The sequence below is a fragment of the Loxodonta africana genome, chromosome 17 (assembly GCF_030014295.1).
Source record: "Loxodonta africana isolate mLoxAfr1 chromosome 17, mLoxAfr1.hap2, whole genome shotgun sequence".
Taxonomy (NCBI): domain Eukaryota; kingdom Metazoa; phylum Chordata; class Mammalia; order Proboscidea; family Elephantidae; genus Loxodonta; species Loxodonta africana.
This window is the reverse complement of record NC_087358.1, coordinates 62,200,923-62,219,158: the sequence shown is the minus strand read 5'-3', so window position 1 is coordinate 62,219,158 and position 18,236 is coordinate 62,200,923. Positions and strand designations below refer to the sequence as shown.

General features: G+C 41.7%; 1 protein-coding gene across 12 annotated transcripts in view; it reads left to right on the top strand.

Moving 5' to 3' along the window:
- ENOX1 (ecto-NOX disulfide-thiol exchanger 1) overlaps positions 1-18,236 on the top strand; it is a 744,157-nt gene that overhangs the window by 530,819 nt on the left and 195,102 nt on the right. The window lies entirely within an intron of this gene.

Sequence of the window (18,236 nt, the reverse complement as noted above, 5' to 3'; positions counted from 1 at the left end):
GAAGCTATGCCACCGGTGTTCAGATACCAGCAGGGTCACCCATGGAGGACAGGTCTCAGCTGAGCTTCCAGACTAAGACAGACTAGGAAGAAGGACCCAGCAGTCTACTTCTGAAAAGCATTAGCCAGTGAAAACCTCATGGATAGCAGCAGAATATTGTGTGATATAGTGCCAACAGATGAGCCCCTAAGGTTGGAAGGCACTCAAAAGATGACTGGTGAAGAGCTGCCTCCTCAAAGTAGAGTTGACCTTGATGACGTGGATGGAGTAAAGCTTTCAGGACCTTCATTTGCTGATGTGGCATGACTCAAAATGAGAAGAAACAGCTGCAAACATCTGTTAATAATCGGAACCTGGAATGTACGAAATATGAATCTAGGAAAATTGGAAATCGTCAAAAATGAAATGGAATGCATAAACATCGATATCCTAGGCATTAGTGAGCTGAAATGGACTGGTATTGGCCATTTTGAATCAGACAGTAATATAGTCTACTATACTGGGAATGACAACTTGAAGAGGAATGGTGTTGCATTCATCGTCAAAAAGAACATTTCAAGATCTATCCTGAAGTACAACGCTGTCAGTGATAGGGTAATATCCGTACACCTACAAGGAAGACCAGTTAATACGACTATTATTCAAATTTACACACCAACCACTAGGGGAAAGATGAAGAAATAGAAGATTTTTATCAGCTGCTGCAGTCTGAAATTGATCAAACGTGCAGTCGAGATGCATTGATAATTACTGGTAATTGGAATGTGAAAGTTGGAAACAAAGAAGAAGGATCAGTAGTTAGAAAATATGGCCTTGGTGATAGAAACAATGCCGGAGATCAAATGATAGAATTTTGCAAGACCAACGACTTCGTCATTGCAAATACCTTCTTTCATCAACATACATGGCAACTGTACACATGGACCTCACCAGATGGAACACACGGAAATCAAATTGACTACATCTGTGGAAAGAGACGGTGGAAAAGCTCAATATCATCAGTCAGAACAAGGCCAGGGGCCGACTGTGGAACAGACCATCAATTGCTCCTATGCAAGTTCAAGCTGAAACTGAAGAAAATCAGAGCAAGTCCACGAGAGCCAAAATATGACCTTGAGTATATCCCACCTGAATTTAGAGACCATCTGAAGAATAGATTTGACGCATTGAACACTAGTGACCGAAGACCAGATGAGTTATGGAATGACATCGAGGACATCATCCATGAAGAAAGCAAGAGGTCACTGAAAAGACAGGAAAGAAAGAAAAGACCAAGATGGATGTCAGAGGAGACTCTGAAACTTGCTCTCGTGTGTCGAGCAGCTGAAGCAAAAGGAAAAATTGATGAAGTAAAAGAACTGAACAGAAGATTTCAAAGGGCAGCGCGAGAAGACAAAGTAAAGTATTATAATGACGTGCAAAGAGCTGGAGATGGAAAACCAAAAGAGAAGAACATACTCGGCATTTCTCAAGCTGAAAGAACTGAAGAAAAAATTCAAGACTTGAGTTGCAATAGTGAAGGATTCCATGGGGAAAATATTAAATGATGCAGGAAGCATCAAAAGAAGATGGAAGGAATACACAGAGTCCTTATACCAAAAAGAATTAGTCGATATTCAGCCATTTCAAGAGGTGGCATATGATCAGGAACCGATGGTACTGAAGGAAGAAGTACAAGCTGCTCTGAAGGCATTGGTGAAAAACAAGGCTCCAGGAATTGATGGAATATGAATTGAGAGGTTTCAACAAACAAATGCAGTGCTGGAGGTGCTCACTCGTCTATGCCAAGAAATATGGAAGACAGTTTCCTGGCCAACTGACTGGAAGAGTTCCATATTTATGCCTATTCCCAAGAAAGGTGATCCAACCGAATGTGGAAATTATAGAACAATATCATTAATATCACACACAAGCAAAATTTTGCTGAAGATCATTCAAAAGCGGCTGCAGCAGAATATCGACAGGGAACTGCCAGAAATTCAGGCTGGTTTCAGAAGAGGACGTGGAACCAGGGATATCATTGCTGATGTCAGATGGATCCTGGCTGAAAGCAGAGAATACCAGAAGGATGTTTACCTGTGTTTTATTGACTATGCAAAGGCATTGGACTGTGTGGATCATAAGAAACTATGGATAACACAGCGAAGAATGGTAATTCCAGAACACTTAATTGTGCTCATGAGGAACCTTTACATAGATAAGAGGCAGTTGTTCGGACAGAACAAGGGGATACTGATTGGTTTAAAGTCAGGAAAGGTGTGCAGCAGGGTTGTATTCTTTCACCGTACCTGTTTAATCTGTATGCTGAACAAATAATCCGAGAAGCTGGACTCTATGAAGAAGAATGGGGCATCAGGATTGGAGGAAGACTCATTAACAACCTGTGTTATGCAGCTGACACAGCCTTGCTTGCTGAAAGTGAAGAGGACTTGAAGCACTTACTAATGAAGATCAAAGACCATAGCCTTCAGTATGGATTGTATCTCAACATAAAGAAAACAAAAATCCTCACAACTGGACCAGTGAGCAACATCATGATAAATGGAGAAAAGATTGAAGTTGTCAAGGATTTCATTTTATTTGGATCCACAATCAACAGCCATGGAAGCAGCAGTCAAGAAATCAAAAGACGCATTGCATTGGGTAAATATGCTGCAAAGGACCTCTTCAAAGTGTTGAAGAGCTAAGATGTCACCCTGGAGACTAAGGTGCACCTGACCCAAGCCTTGGTATTTTCAATTACATCATATGCATGTGAAAGCTGGACAATGAATAAGGAAGACCAAATAAGAGTTGACGCCTTTGAATTGTGGTGTTGGCGAAGAATATTGAATATACCATGGACTGCCAAAAGAACGAACAAATCTGTCTTGGAGGAAGTGTGGCAAGAATGCTCCTTAGAGGCAAGGATGGTGAGACTGCGTCTTACGTACTTTGGACATGTTGTCAGGAGGGATGAGTCCCTGGAGAAGGACATCATGCCTGGCAGAGTACAGGGTCAGCGGAAAAGAGGAAGCCCCTCAACAAGGTGGATTGACAAAGTGGCTGCAACAATGAGCTCAAGCATAACAACAATTGTAAGGATGGCGCAGGACCAGGCAGTGTTTCGTTCTGTTGTGCCTAGGGTCGCTATGAGTCGGAACAGACTCAAGGGCACCTAGCAACAACACAACAACATATTCCTAGGAGTGGGGTAGCTGGACCATATTGTATTTCTGTTTCTAGCTTTTTAAGGAGGTGCCGTATCATTTTCCATAATGGTTGTGCCATTTTACATTCCCACCAGCAGTGCATGAGAGTGCCAGTCTCCCCACAACCTCTCCATCATTTGTTATTTTCTGTTTTTTTTTTTTTAATTCATGCCAGTAATGTCAGAGGAGGAGGATAGAGTGGGATGCTATCTCCTTGTGGTTTTGATTTGCGTTTCTCTAATGGCTGCTGATTGAGATCATTTCCTCACGTGTCTGTTGGCCGCAAGAATGTCTTCTTTGGTATAGTGTCTGTTCATATCCTTTGCCCGTTTTTTAATTGGATTATTTGTCTTTTTGTTATTGAGGTATTGAAGTATTCTATAGATTTTAGAGATTAGACTGTTGTCAGATATGTCATAGCCAAAATTGTTTCCCATTCTGTACGTTCTCTTTTTACTCTTTCGGTAACGTCTTTTGATGAGGGTGTTTGATTTTTAGGAGCTCCCAGTTACCTCGTTTATCTTATGGTATTTATGCCTTGTTAGTTATGGGTTGTATTCTATTTATGCCATGTATTAGGGCTTCCTGTTTTTTCTTCCATGATCTTTGTCATTTTAGGTTTCATATTTACATCTTTAAAGCCATTTTGGGGTAGTTTTTGTGTATGATGTGAGGTATGGGTTCTGTTTTTTTTTTTTTTTTACAGGTGGACATCCAGTTTTGCCAGCACCATTTGTTAAAAAGACTGTCTTTTCCCTCATTTAATGGACCTTGCTCTTTTGTCAAAGATCAGCTGACCATATGTGGGTGGATTTACATCCAGATTCTCGATTCTGTTCCATTGGTTTATGTGTCCTTGTATCAGTACCAGGCTGTTTTGACTACCGTGGCTGCATAGTAGTTTCAATTTTAATTTTTTAAAAAGATGTTTGTGTGTGTGTGTGTGTGTAAGGAGGCTTAATAAAAAAACATTATTTTTAAGAGTAATAAAATGGGATTACAAAGGGAAATACTTTAAGGAGAAAGCAGACATGCCAAACACAAGAATGAGTGTGGTTGGTGTTGATTGGGTATAACACCTAATCTTCCTGGCAAAAAAAAAGCAGAGAGGAAACAGCTCGGAATTCTGCAGTTCTCATTTCCAGGCACAGAAAAACATCCTGGCTTCTCAGAGGGGGAGGTTTTTTTTTTTTTTTTTTCCTAATAATAAACTCATGGAGAAGTTTCTTTGATGTGGAAGCTATAAGACACTGCCACCTCGGTTTTTTCCCTAGAAGACCCACCTGATTTCCACCCAAAGAATTACTTCTTAAAATTAAGGTAGATAATAAAGAACTAGCTTAAAAAGTAACAGAGAAGTGAAACATGCCTCTTTTTTAAAGGAAGGGTCCTAAGGCAGTGTGGTGTCATGTATAGTATGTAATACACACACACATATACATAAACACACAGAGATATATTCGTCATCAAAAATGATAGCTGATATGCATCGAGTGCTTACTATACACCAGGCACTCTTTTAAGGACTTTACATATTTTAGCTCATGTAATCCTCACAACTCTCTCAGGGTATTATTTTTAATCCTCCTTTTGCAGATTAAAAACCTGTGTAGAGAGCCTGCTCAGACAGGTGGGGTGGCTGCGTTGGAACCTAGGAGTCAGACTCTCTCTCCAGCTGTCTCTTATTGCCTTTCCTTATGATTTTTCTTTTTTTTTTCCATCTTCAACTCTTTTTTCAATTCTGTTTCTTCTCCCTAGTTCCTCATTTCTATCCATAATCTATAAAATCAGTTGCCATTGAGTCAGCTCCAACTCAGGGTGATCCCATGTATGTCCGGGTAGAACTATGCTCCACAGGGTTTAAAATGGCTGATTTTTTTTTTTTTTAAGTAGATCTCCAAGCCTTTCTTCCAAGGCACCTGTGGGTGGACTCGAACCTGTAACCTTTTATTAACAGCCAAGTACATTTTCTGTACCACCCAGGGACTCCTGTATGTAATTTATAGTGCCTTTATTTTCTCCATGCTTATTTTTCCTTTAATTGGCCATAATATAGAATTAAAGATGTTTATTGGATCTGGCTCATGCTCCCTATTTGAAATTTACAATAAATGAGTGAAGATTTTATAAACTTGTTTTTTTTATTGAGTTACGTTTTCCTTATGTTGCTTTTAGATTATAGTTTTCTCCTGTGACATGAAATTAAGTTGGATTTACATAATACTGTACTTACCCTTGGGAAACTCTGGTGGCATAGTGGTTAAGGGCTGGGGCTGCTAACCATGAAAGGTCGGCAATTTGAATCCACAAGGCGCTCCTTGGAAACTATGGGGCAGCTCTCTGTCTCATAGGGGTGCTATGGGTCAGGACTGACTCGACAGCAGTGGGTTTTATACTTATCGTTCTTCCCCTCTTCCTAATTCCTTTAAGGTGGAGTCTCTGTTCTTGTACTACGAGCTATGCTAGGTTGAAGATGAGCCCTGCCTTCAAACGCTTTACTTACAAGCATCAGAGACCAGTTCTGTCAGTTAAATCTGAGATCTTGAGCACACTCTCACTCCTGTGCCTCTTGGTCTAATTATCTGTAAAAAGTGTGTAACAATCATCATGTCGTAGTAATAATACAAAGCCTCATAGGCCGCATTGGTCAATTAATGTAAATATGAAAAACTCTGATACATTTGCATAGAATGTTATATGAATCAATACAGTGACATTATGGAATAAACCACCAAATATTACTTTGTCCCTGTAGTGTGGACTCTGTAAATTCACTTTGTAAATTTCATTCCTTCATTTAACAGATATTTGTCAAATATGATACTGTGTGCCAATGACTATGTTGGACACTACAGGTAAGGTGATGATTAAGGCAGTCGGGTTTTCTTGCCTACATGTTCTAGTAGAAAAATTAAATTAATATCGGACTAGTCTGTGACTTTAAAATAAAACCCTATGTAATAAAACCATAATATGTAAGAATCACCTGAGGGTCTTGTTACAATGTAGATTCTGATTCAGTACATCTGGGGTGGAAAGGCAGATTCTCAGCAGGGGTTCAAACCGGAATGAATCGATTGAAAGCACTGAATAAAACATAATTTGAAGTTTCCTATGGGAGCACTCCTGACGTGTTTACTTTTAAAACAGGCTCTATTTTCTCTCCAAGTTCATTGCTATGTACTGATCTTATTTAAAGAGACCAATTCTGTGTTACTTCAACCTTTTCAAACAGTAAGTTTAAATTGAAACCTACATAAATTGTTTAAGGTAATATGTTGTGAATGTTTCCTTTGAAACTAAATATTGAATAAGTTTTCCTTTGCTCTGATTTAAATTTATGAGATGTTGCCTCTCATTCAGATGCCTTTGTAAACTGAAGCCATGGTTGATAAATAAAATCAAAAGGTGAGCCTCTGCATATTGCCTCAGAGACACAGGTTGCAAATGAAAGAGCCCAATGAAGACATTTGCATGCTGTGATATACCACCCCTGCTGTCACAGTCACAAACTCCACTGTCCTTTTTTCTATATATGATGCCAGGCTCTTGCCCTGATTGCAAAGAAGGGGAACAATGATAGTGCAGGGAGACACTGAACAACAGAAAGAAACATGTTCAAATTATTTTATCATATATTTATTGTTATACTATCATGAAAAAAAAAAAACTTGGTCAGTTATTTAGTCTTTCAACATATACCTGGAGTATCCCTACCTCCTTAGAAAAATAGATACGTGAAAATTAATTAGTGCTTCTTCTAGGCTTGACTGGATATTTAAGAAAATTTCTCAAGATCCCACAGCTTTTTACCTTGTTCCCACCGCCATAAGCTTGTCAGTTTGGACAAAGCAGAGAATACCAAGAGCCTATTCAGACCTTCCCCCACCCGCCCCTCCTATCATTATGTAACAGTCCTGCTGCATAAAGTCACATAGCATTGTACAGAGAGAAAATTAATCATCACCTAATGAGATGAGATAGGGCTGTGAAAAGAAGTTTGAAAGAAGTAATTTAGAGGCCCCAATTAGGACTTATTCTCGTGGGTTTCCCGTGGGCATCATTGGCTGATCCTAGGTCCAAGGATGTGAGAAGGGCTTGAGGGAGGGGCTCAGCTGAGGAGTGTAGAGAGGAGGGAGGGATGAAGGAGAGAGCAAGGAGGAGGAAGATAGAGACACTACAGTTTCTTGGGGCACAAAGAGGCTTTTGTAGTACTGCAGACAAGACCTAAGGAGAGCCTAAATAGCAAGGAGGGCAGGGAAGAATTATAGAAAACTTCTCAAAGGTAGGTCCGTTCTGAAAGGTTTGACAAATGACTGGATGTGATTACCTAGGGAAGCGGGTGACTCAGAAGTTTTCAGCCAGGAGCTGAGGGGCACAGGCTGTACCACTAAAAGAAATAGGTAGGTCTTGAAGTTATTTCATATGTTGAAGAGTGTTTGATAGAAGTGGTATAGGAAGGATGCTCAGGAAGTGCGAATGGGTTGCTGTAGACTACATTCAGATGCGATGTTGAAGCAAGTGAGAGGGCACCAGTAGCCCATGGAGAAGGGGAGAACTTAGAAAACATGATGTCATGGATTGAATTTTGTCCCCCCAAATATGTGTCGCCTCGTCTAGGCCATGATTCCCAGTGTTGTGTGGTTGTCCTCCATTTTGTAATCTGATGTAATTTTCCTATGTGTTGTAAATCCTAATCTCTGCCTGTGGTTAATGAGGCAAGATTAGATTGTATTAAAGAGGATTAGGGTGGGATGCAACACCCTTACTCAGGTCACAGCCCTGACCTGATGTAAGGGCATTTTCCCTGGCGTGTAGTGTAGCCTGTATCACCTTTTATCTTCTAAGAGATAAAAGGACAGAGAAGTGAGCACAAAGGAGAGGGACCTCCTACCACCAAGAAAGGAGAGCCAGGAGCAGAGAGCGTCCTTTGGACCCGGGCTCTCAGAAGCACCTAGACCAGGAGAAGATAGATGACAAGGACCTTTCCCCAGAGCCAACAGAGAGAGAAGGCCTACCCCCGGAGCTGGTGCCCTGAATTCAGACTTCTCGCATCCTAAATTGTGAGAGAGTAAATTTCTGTTAAAGCCATCTACTGTGGTATTTCTGTTATAGCAGCACTTGATAACTAAGACACATGACCTCTTAACACAGAGAGTTAAAAGTAACCCCTATGCACCCCAGAGATTTGATAGTGGCCCTCAGAACTAGAGATCAACAACAAATGATTCAAAAGAGATAAACCTGTCTAGGGGAAGGAGTCTAAATGGATTTGCCTGAGAAGATTGAGTTGATCCTCGTTATTCGCAGATTCCACATTAGCAAATTCACCTACTCAGAAAAAATTTATTTGTAACCCCAAAATCAGTATCTGTAATGTATTTACAACCACAGACATGTACAAAGCAGCAAAACATTTGAGTCTTCCGATGCGCCTGGTCCTAGCTGAGGTTGAGCAAGGCAACACTCTGCCCTCTTGTTTCAGCTCTCATACCATGTCCTTTTCATGATCTACTCAGTGTTACACTTTTTTGCACTTCTGTGATTTTTGTAGGTGATTTCTCTGCTTAAAATCACAGCAGAGTGCTGAAGTGCTGTCTGGTATTCCTAAGCACAAGAAGGCTGTGACGTGTCTTTCAGAGAAAATACGAATGTTAGATAAGCTTCATTCAGGCGTGAGTTATACTGCTGTTGACCATGGGTTCAATGTTAATGAATCAATAATACATATTAAATAATACGTCTTTAAACAGAAACACACAAAAAATAAGGTTATGAATTGATTAGCTGACAAAAGTGTGACCAGAGTCTCATAGGAAGCTAACCCTAAACATCCATCCCTTAATAGCAGGGGTTCAGTATTTGCTAGTTCAGTCTCCACAGTGACTTTCCAGAACATATGGTAACTGTCGCAAATAATGAGAATCAAATGTATTTCTATAAACTTATGTTAAAATTCAGAGACCAGGAAAATGTTTGAGTAAAGTCAAAGAGAGAAAAGAACAGGAATGTTTTGTTGGGAGCAAAGAACTAACCGTCTGGCCAGATGGAGAAAATGGATGAGGATATGGCCCGTGTAGCAACCCCAAGCCCCAAACACCCTATAGGCATCTCCTGGAGAAGTTCCCTTTAGCTCAAAGCAGCAAACAGGTTCACCTCTCAAAAGTGGCAACATGAGGGCCTTTTCTCTCCTTCTGTGGTTGAGTCTGAGCCACAAGGAAAAATTTTCTGGTAAATTAGAAGGAGCAGCAACTTTAAGGAAGAGTTGTCTAGCTGTTTTATAGATGTTGAGGGCCAGGGAGGGAAAATTCAAGAGAGGTGGAGAACCTAGGAAGACAGATTTTTGAAAATGCAAGGGAAAATGTGGAATCTTTTATTTAGTTTCAAAATGTCAGCTGCAAAGTTGTATAATGGCATCCTGCAGTGACAAGACGTATGTGTTTAGTTGAATGAGGTCATTCAACGTGTGTCACCTGTGTGATGTGACTGCCAAAAAGACTCATGTGCTGAGGTGATGTTCCGCATTGGGCTCCAGCGTGGCACAAAGCAAACATTCAAAAGTGTTACCATTGTCTATTAATCATAATATACAGGTTAGTACAAGAAAATGAAAAAAATCCATTGCCGTTGAGTTGATTTCCAACCCATGGCGACTCCATGTATTACAGAATAGAACTGTCCCGTAGGGTTTTCTTGGCTGTAATCTTTACAGAAGCAGATGGCCAGGCCTTTTTTCTACAGCTCTGTTGGGTGGGTTTGAATCACTGTCCTTTAGGTTAGTAGTTGAACACAAACTGTACCACCCAGGGACCTTTGTACAAAATATAGAGTTCAGAATTAAGAAAGGTAAAGATCACTGCTAACCAGTTGGTCAGCTTCACCCTGGCTATGTCTGGGGTAACTCAGAAAAGGTGCATATTTCAAGAAAGGCACTCTTCCGTGGACGACTAAAGGAAGAAAAGTGCTAAGTCTACACAAGAGAAGACTCAGGTATACCTGTAAGCTTTCTTCATGGGTTCTACGAGTAATGGTGGGAAAGAGACCTGTTATAATAGTCCAGGAATGCAGAATAAGGACGGTGGATTTAACTCAAAAGCTGTTAGAAAATGGAATGGACTATCTTGCGAGGTAGTGTTGTTTTATTAAACCGGTTGCTGTTACGTTGACTCCGACTTGTGGCAACCCTGCGTGTGTCAGAGTAAAACTGTGCTCCTTAGGGTTTTCAGGGGCTGATTTTTCAGAAGTAGGTCAACTCTAGGTAGACTTGAACCTCCAATCTTTTGGTTAGCAGCCAAGCACGTTAACCATACTGGCACTAGAGGTGTCCAAATGAAGGTGGAAAGATGTTGGAGAATTCAAATGTACAGTGATGAAGCAGCAGGACTCTTGATTCTGGTTTCACCTCCATGCTTTACTAGCTCTGTAACTTTGGACAAGCCACTTAACCTCTTTGGACCTCAACTTTCTCATCTATAAATCAAGAGGGTGGGCCTAGGGTAATACCCAAGTTTCTTTCAGCTTTGAAATTTACAATCTTTGCTAAGGTCCAGTGTCCTTTGCTTCTTGGTCATCATGAGCCCCCTCCAAGATTGACGGGCATGTGCCAGCATGGTTTTTATGCCTCAGCTGTGAGGCCCATTGCATCTGAAGTGTGCATTTCAGTAGGACCAAGAAACATCTAGCGACTTACTTTGAGCATAACAGACCAGGCCTCCGCACAGAAACTTCTCTGGCATCGAATTCAAATCACCTGACCCCCGATAGGAGTACATTTCATAAAACCTTTGATAGACTTTTACCTCCTGCTTACTCAAAACATATTTGGTTTCTGAGTGCATGCTGCATGCACAGGTTTCTGGAAAGAGCTGACAGACTTCTTTTAGCAGTCACTTCTCCTCTGCGCCAGTTTTGGTCAGAAGTTTTGAAATTCTTTTCACTTCGTGCCCTGTCATATTTTCAAACATGAACACAAATCTCCTCACCCAAGTCAACAGTCCTTAAAATAACTGTTGACGGCTGCATTCCTGCGTGCTGCCAGCATTACTTCCCAGTCAAAGAGGCTGAGGGTTTTATTGATAGAATGAGGTCTTTGTTTATAAAATGCGAACAGCAGGGCTCCAGGAGCTCACTCTGGAAATACATCTTGGGTTTAAATGGAAAACATACCTCTCTGCCTTTGGATGTCTTTGGAAAGATCACAAAACCATTTTCAATTTTGCTTTCTTAAAGATTCTGCCTGTAGGCACTCACTTATCTTATAAAGTACACTATTATGTTAACTTATAATCTACTATGTGGTTGATTTGTTCTCAGCAAATACATAGCTATTTTCAGTGTTTTCTTTTGTTTTGTTTTACAAAGGTAAAAACCTAAGAGCAATTCTGCCTCCAAGGGATTGGTTTTGTACATTTTTCCTAAGAGAACATTTAGAAATATTTTTTGCATGTCCACTGGATAGACAGAAGTCATTCTTTTTAAGACTCAGGTCAGATGTCACTTCCTCCAGGATTCCATCTCCAACACTGTCCTTCATCCCAGACTGGTTTAGATGCCTGCCTTCTTTGTTCCCCTCACACCCCTACCTAAATGTCTCACAGCAGATGTCTCTACTGTCATTTCCTGTTTCGTTTCTGCCACTAGACTGTCACCTCCATGAAGGGAAGACCCAAATCTTGTAATATCTTTGCATGAAAAGTACCTACCAGAATTCCCAGCACCTCATAAGCGCTAATATTTTGTCAAGTGAAACATTTTAATGCCATTGTCTTAATCTTTATGTATATAAATATTAATAACATATATATATATATATATAATGTTATATAAATATGTGTTATACCAGAACACCAGTTGCCGTCAAGTCAGTTACAACTCATGGCAACCCCCTGTGTGTCAGAGTAGAATGGTGCTCCATAGGGTTTTCAATGCTGATTTTTCAGAAATAAGTCATCAGGCCTTCCTTCCAAGGTGCCTCCGGGTGGACTCAAACCTCCAACTTTTCAGTTAGCAACTGAATGCATTAACTGTTTACACTACCCAGGGACTCTCTTATGTATATAATGTTATGTAAATATGTATTATTCGTATAAGTATTTATTTACTAATGTTGTATATAATTGCTATCATTCATTGAATACTTACTATGTTCTGGACACTATTTTTTTTTTTTTTTAATCTTAATTCTCACAAACTTTAAAGGGCAAATAATATTACCCCCATTTTACAGGTATGATAAATTCAGCTTAGAAAGATTGATTAAATTTTTGTGGTCAGACAGCCAGCACATGGGAGACCTAGGATTGCAGACTAGGTACTGGAGCCTGAACCCCAACCAGGCTGGACTCTCAACCCTTTGATGTACCACTCTCACACAGATTGTCTTATCTGACACTCCCAGTTTGTCAAGGTAGTGTGTCTAGTATTCACATTCACATTCACCTGGTGAAGACATTGAAGCCTTAGGGTCACCTAGCTGTTCCCAGATCCTTTGACTTCAAGATCACCTTTCTAAAATCCAGTTCTCTTTAGTTGATCACAAAATGAGTTTTTAGACTTTTCAAGAAAAGGAGCACATGGAATGAAAAACCGTGACTTCGTTGTTCCTGAACTGGCGTGTCAATTCTAACTGGAGACCATTCTGAGAATAATCCGAGGAACGGTCTCCCCAGCCTAAACTTCTGGTGGACAGATTGTCCTCCTGTGTCATGTGGCTTCTCTGGAGAAAGGAGAGCAGCTATGGAAGGTGCTCAGAGCCACTCCAGGCCATCACTCAGCCCTGCAGACTTCCTGGGATTGGCCCCCACAGGCTCAGCATCTGCCTGGTCTTGAGATTTCCTCCAGGCCTTGGGCAGGGGGAAGGGGGCCCTCGAGCTCTGCCTTCAGCCTGCAGCCATGCTTGCTGCTGGCCAGGCTCTGACCTGTACCCATGTCTGTTAACTGGGGTCTCTGTCTCCTTCCTGGAACCCCCGGCCGCAGGTCTAGTATCTGAATTCCTGTCTTGCTTCTTTGGCCTGAGCCGCAGCTTAAGTACTTGTCTAGTGTTTCTAGATCTATGACTTCACCTTGTTGTTGCCAAGCTCAGTCACCCCAACCCCAACCGTGTACTGGAGTCTGAACCCCAAACCAGGGTATCGAGGGCCCTGTGAGCTGTGGATAGTCCCTGCTTCTAGCCTGCCTTAAAAAAAAAAAGACATTGCAGTGGAGTACATTCCAATTCATGGCAACCCCATGTGTTACAGAATAGAACTGCTCAGTAGAGTTTTCATGGTGGTGGTGCATAGGTGGTGGTCCATAATTCGAAACCACCAGAGGCTCTGCTGGAGAAAGATGTAGCAGCTGGTTTCTGTAGAGATTTACAGCCTTGGAAACCTCATGGGGTTGCTATGAGTCGGAATTGACTCAATGACAGTGAGTTTGGTTTTGGTTTCTGGAATCTTTATAGGAACAGATTGTCAGGCCATTCTTCTATGGTGCCGCTGGGTGGATTTGAACCGCCAACCTTCAGGTTAGTAGTTGCATGCAAACTGCCTGGACTTGTGTTTTGTCTGCTGCTAACAATCTGTGTGCTTACCCACTCTGTCAGGACACTCTTGGCCCAGGACTAGACCAGCAGTGCTACCGTTTGACCTGATTACCATCCCTTTTCTCTTACTATTCTTTTGGAACAGTGTGTTCAGCCTTCTGGGCTGGACTTGCTCCTGGCATTGACAACTTATCCCTGTCCTGTCAGGCCGAGGCCAGCTTCCGTGCCCACAGCTAGCCGAGTTATGTCCAGCCCTGCTTAGAAATAGGCCCCTATTGTCTTCCTTTCAAATGGGATCACGTTCTAACCTTAAATGTGAAACTCTTTACTGAGACATTGACTGAATGGTCAGAAAAGGAGCAGCAGACCAAGAGCAGGAGGGATGGCCTGGCTGGGTACACACAGCTGACCTTCAGGGGCTACCACTACAGGCAGAATAAAGTCAGAAATGTGGAGCCTGACTTGCAAGGTCCCTTCTGACCTGGCCTGCCTCAGTGCACCCAGGCTACACTGTCACATGCACACCGTGCTATAGGCACTGGTAAGGGCCCCTTCCTGGACTCCTCTTTTGTCCTTTGAGCTCCTGTTTCTCAACTCTTTGCTGAGTTGGGTGACCATCCTTAATGCTCTTCTCAAGCCCTGAGATCTTCCCAAGGGGAAACTGATGACAGTTACCTCTGTAACTCTAGATCCTGGTAATGGTGCATGCCCAGTAAATAGTATGTGAATGAATGAATGAATTCAGCTGCCGTACCTCTGAAATCCTAAGCACAAAACCCCAACTCCCTCTCTGGAAAATGCTCATTAATTGATAAAGCGCTGTACTGTGAATCAATAAGGAGCCCTGGTGGCACAACAGTTAAGCACTCAGCTGGTAACTGAAAGGTTGGCAGCTTGAACCCCCCCGGTGGCTCCACAGAAGAAAGACCTGGTAGTCTGCTTCCGTAGAGATTCCAGCCTAGGAAACCCCATGGGGCAGTTCTGCCCTGTCACGCGGGGTCACTGTGAGTCCAAATCAACTCGACAGCACCTAACAGCAACAGCATGAATCAGTAGACAGGATTCTTGTCTTGCTCGTTTGTGGAGAGACAACAGAAAAGAAACATCTACTGAGTGCTGGCCCTTGCCAGCTAATGCGGTGGGAGCTGGTGATGCTGAGAGGAGTCAGAAATGAAATAAGTAACCCTTTCCCGAGTTTGGCGCCCTGGTGGTGCAATGGTTAAAAGCTACAGTGAGCTATGGCCGCTAACCAACATGTCAGCAGTTTGAATCCACCAGCTCCTCCTTGGAAACCCTATGGGGCAGTTCTACTTAGTCCTCTAGGGTCACTGTGAGTCGGAATCAACTTGATGACAATGGGCTTTCTCCGGGTTTAAGAGCAGTTTCTAAAAGAGAGTTCTAGTATATATTTAATTGGATTCTTTTCTTGCTACAATTTGAGCTTTCTTCCCTTTTCCCTGAGTGGAACTGTGACTCATTATCTCTGAAGTTCACAAGGGCAGCTCTTCTGAGGAAGGCAAAGAGTAGACTGCGAGAGTTCCCTCACGTTCTCTTCTCACCTTTGCTTTTCTGTGCCATCGTCGTTCTCAGACTCTCAAAGTTTGTGCATTTGCTTTAACGAGTTAGTACGTAAGAGGTTTCTGTGCTGGCTCAGAAAACAATTTCCAACTGTTCATGTATTGTTAAAAAGCAATGGGTTTTTATATATTACCAAAAACAAACAAACAAAAAAAAAAACCCTAATCCTTCCCTACTTCCCCCTCTCAAATACAGAATCTTAGGTCCTTTGAGGTCCAGCATAATTTAAGTGTTAATTCCTTCCTAAGCCCGTCTCCAGCTACCGCACTCACCATGCAGATTTATTAAACCCCAGATTCTCCACACCGATGTCTCAGAAACAGGCGAGTAACTCTTGTTGTATATCAAACTGTTTTGCTCAAGAGCAGGGTCTTTTGTCCCCATTTCTGAAGATGTATTTATTTATTTATTTGCCCTTCCGAGAGAAAAAAGAAAAGTCTGTTACAGCCAACCTCTCATCTCATTTGCGGGAAACATCTGCTTATTGTAATGCACTGTGCTCTCATTTCAGGGCTTGCAGTCCTGAGCTATTTCAGCCTGAAATCATCCTGAGCTGGCAAACAATAGTGAGACCCAGGCCAGAAAAGAAACAGACGAATCAATCCTATGTACAGAATGAGATTAAATGAAAACTCAAGCTTGCCAGTAACCCCACTGGCCAATACTTGTATTTCCAGTATATTCCCCTTGGAAGCCAGTGTGCTATTTCACTGATGACAATATTGAAAGCTATTCCATCCTGGAACTCCTTCAGAATGGGCATCTGGAACAGGAGGACAAATCTTGATTTTATATTTTTTAAGGGTGGAATAAATTTTTAGAAGTAGTGTCATGTACAAGGTGAACGATCAAGTTGCGTCCTTCTAGGTAGAAACGTTGGAATAGTCAGAAGAGATGTGTCTATTATGGACCAGAGCCTGCGTTCTAATTCTAATTCTGGTCTGGCACTTGTTAGCGCTGTGATGTTGGCAATTGTACATAACTTTTTAAAAATTTATTGTGCTTTAGGTGAAAGTTTACAAATCAAGTCAGCCTCGCATACAAAAAGTTTTACACACCTTACTATGTAGATGAGACAGCACATTCCTCCTCTCCACCCTGTATTTCCCATGTCCATTCAACCAGCTCCTGTCCCCGTCAGCCTTCTCATATCACCACCAGACAGGAGTTGCCCACATAGTCTCATGTGTCTACTTGAGCCAGGAAGCTTGGTTCTCACCAGTATCATTATCTTATAATCCACTCCAATCCCTGTCTGGAGAGTTGGCTTCAGGAATGGTTCCAATCTTGTGCTGACAAAGGGTCCAGGGACCACGACTGTCAGAGTCCCTCCAGTCTCAGTCAGACCATTAAGCCTGGTCTTTTTACAAGAATTTGAGATCTACATCCCACTGTTCTGCTCCATCAGGGATTCTCTGTTGTGTTCTCTGTTCTGTTCCTTCAGTGATCAGTGGTAGCCAGGCACCATCTAGTTCTTCCAGTCTCAGGCCGATGGAGTCTCTGGTTTATGCGGCCCTTTCTGTTTCTAGGGTTTACTTAACTATTTTAAACTCTAATTTTTTTTTTGATGCGTAGAATGAGAATAACATCTATGAAACTTCATAAAGATTAAGTGAATAACCAGAGTTTGAGTCAAGTCACTGTCATTTCCAAACTTCCATGTCTTTTGTATGCCACTTTGTTCTGAGTGATTGTTTTAAGCAATATCAGCAAGGAATCCAGAAGTCCTGGAATGCTGGTGCCCCAAGAGATAATCTAGTCAAATGATCCCATTTTATAAATGAAGAAACTGAGCACCGTATTTATAGACTAAGTGCCTAGATTGCCATAGTGACTGCTTTGAAAGAGAATGCTCATTTAATATTTACATTTATGGGGTTTTTTTGCTTGTCTTTTTTTTTTTTTTTAAATAAAATAAAAGCTCATTTTACTGAAGGTAGTAATAAACTCTGACACGTGATCAAATTAAATGAATTTTCTAATAAATGGGACAACAGTCCATTTGGGGACCCAGATCAGGAACACACTGCTTATTCTGCTCAACCCAGAGGAAGAGTTAGAATATCTCTTCTAGCTGGAGGAATGCGATACACCTGTCCTCAGAAAGGAAACATTTTACTGTGCTTTCTGTATCCTCTGGAGTTAGTTCTCATTCCTTCTGTCTCTGGGTCTATCCGACCTTCCCACACAGGTAAGCAGTGAGTGAGGCCATGCACAGGCATAAGGCACAGCCTGTAGATCAGAATCCAAAAAAAGAGGGCAGAGGATAAAGGAAGAATGGAGAAGACCTCGGATGAGGAAGGAGAAAAGAATAGGAAAGTATAAGAAAAGAAGGAAGCTTCACTCTCGGGGATTAGTGGAGGGTCACCATGGCTACTCCTTGTGACATCTGTGCTACTGTTTGTCCTCCTGGGAACATTATCACACACCAGTGAGAGGATCTGTTTTCTTTAAAGAGAAAAACCCAAGTAGCTACCGTTAGGAACTCAGTGCAGCTACTCTTAGGAACTCAGTACAGTATTTTAACAGCCCTGGTAGCACAGTGATTAAGAGCTCTACTACTGCCTTAAAGGCTGGCGATTCAAACCCACCCAGCAGCTGTGTGGGAGAAAGACGTGACAATCTGCTCCCAGAAAGATTACAGCCAAGAAAACCCTATGGGGCAGTTCTGCTCTGTCACATGGGGTTGCTGTGAGTCGAAATCGATTTGACAGCACCAAACAACAACAGCTTTTAAAAAGGTCTTACTTACAGAAATCAACAACTGCCAGGAAAGAAAAACCCTGTATATCACCTATGAAATTACTTGCTTCGTTATCACACCAGCAAAACAATTCAGTGTATATACTGGAAAAGCCATCCTTTTTCACTCCTTGCTTTTTTTGAGTTGTGTTTATATAAACCCCAAAAACCCAGTGATTATACAGGGCATAAATATTTCAGAA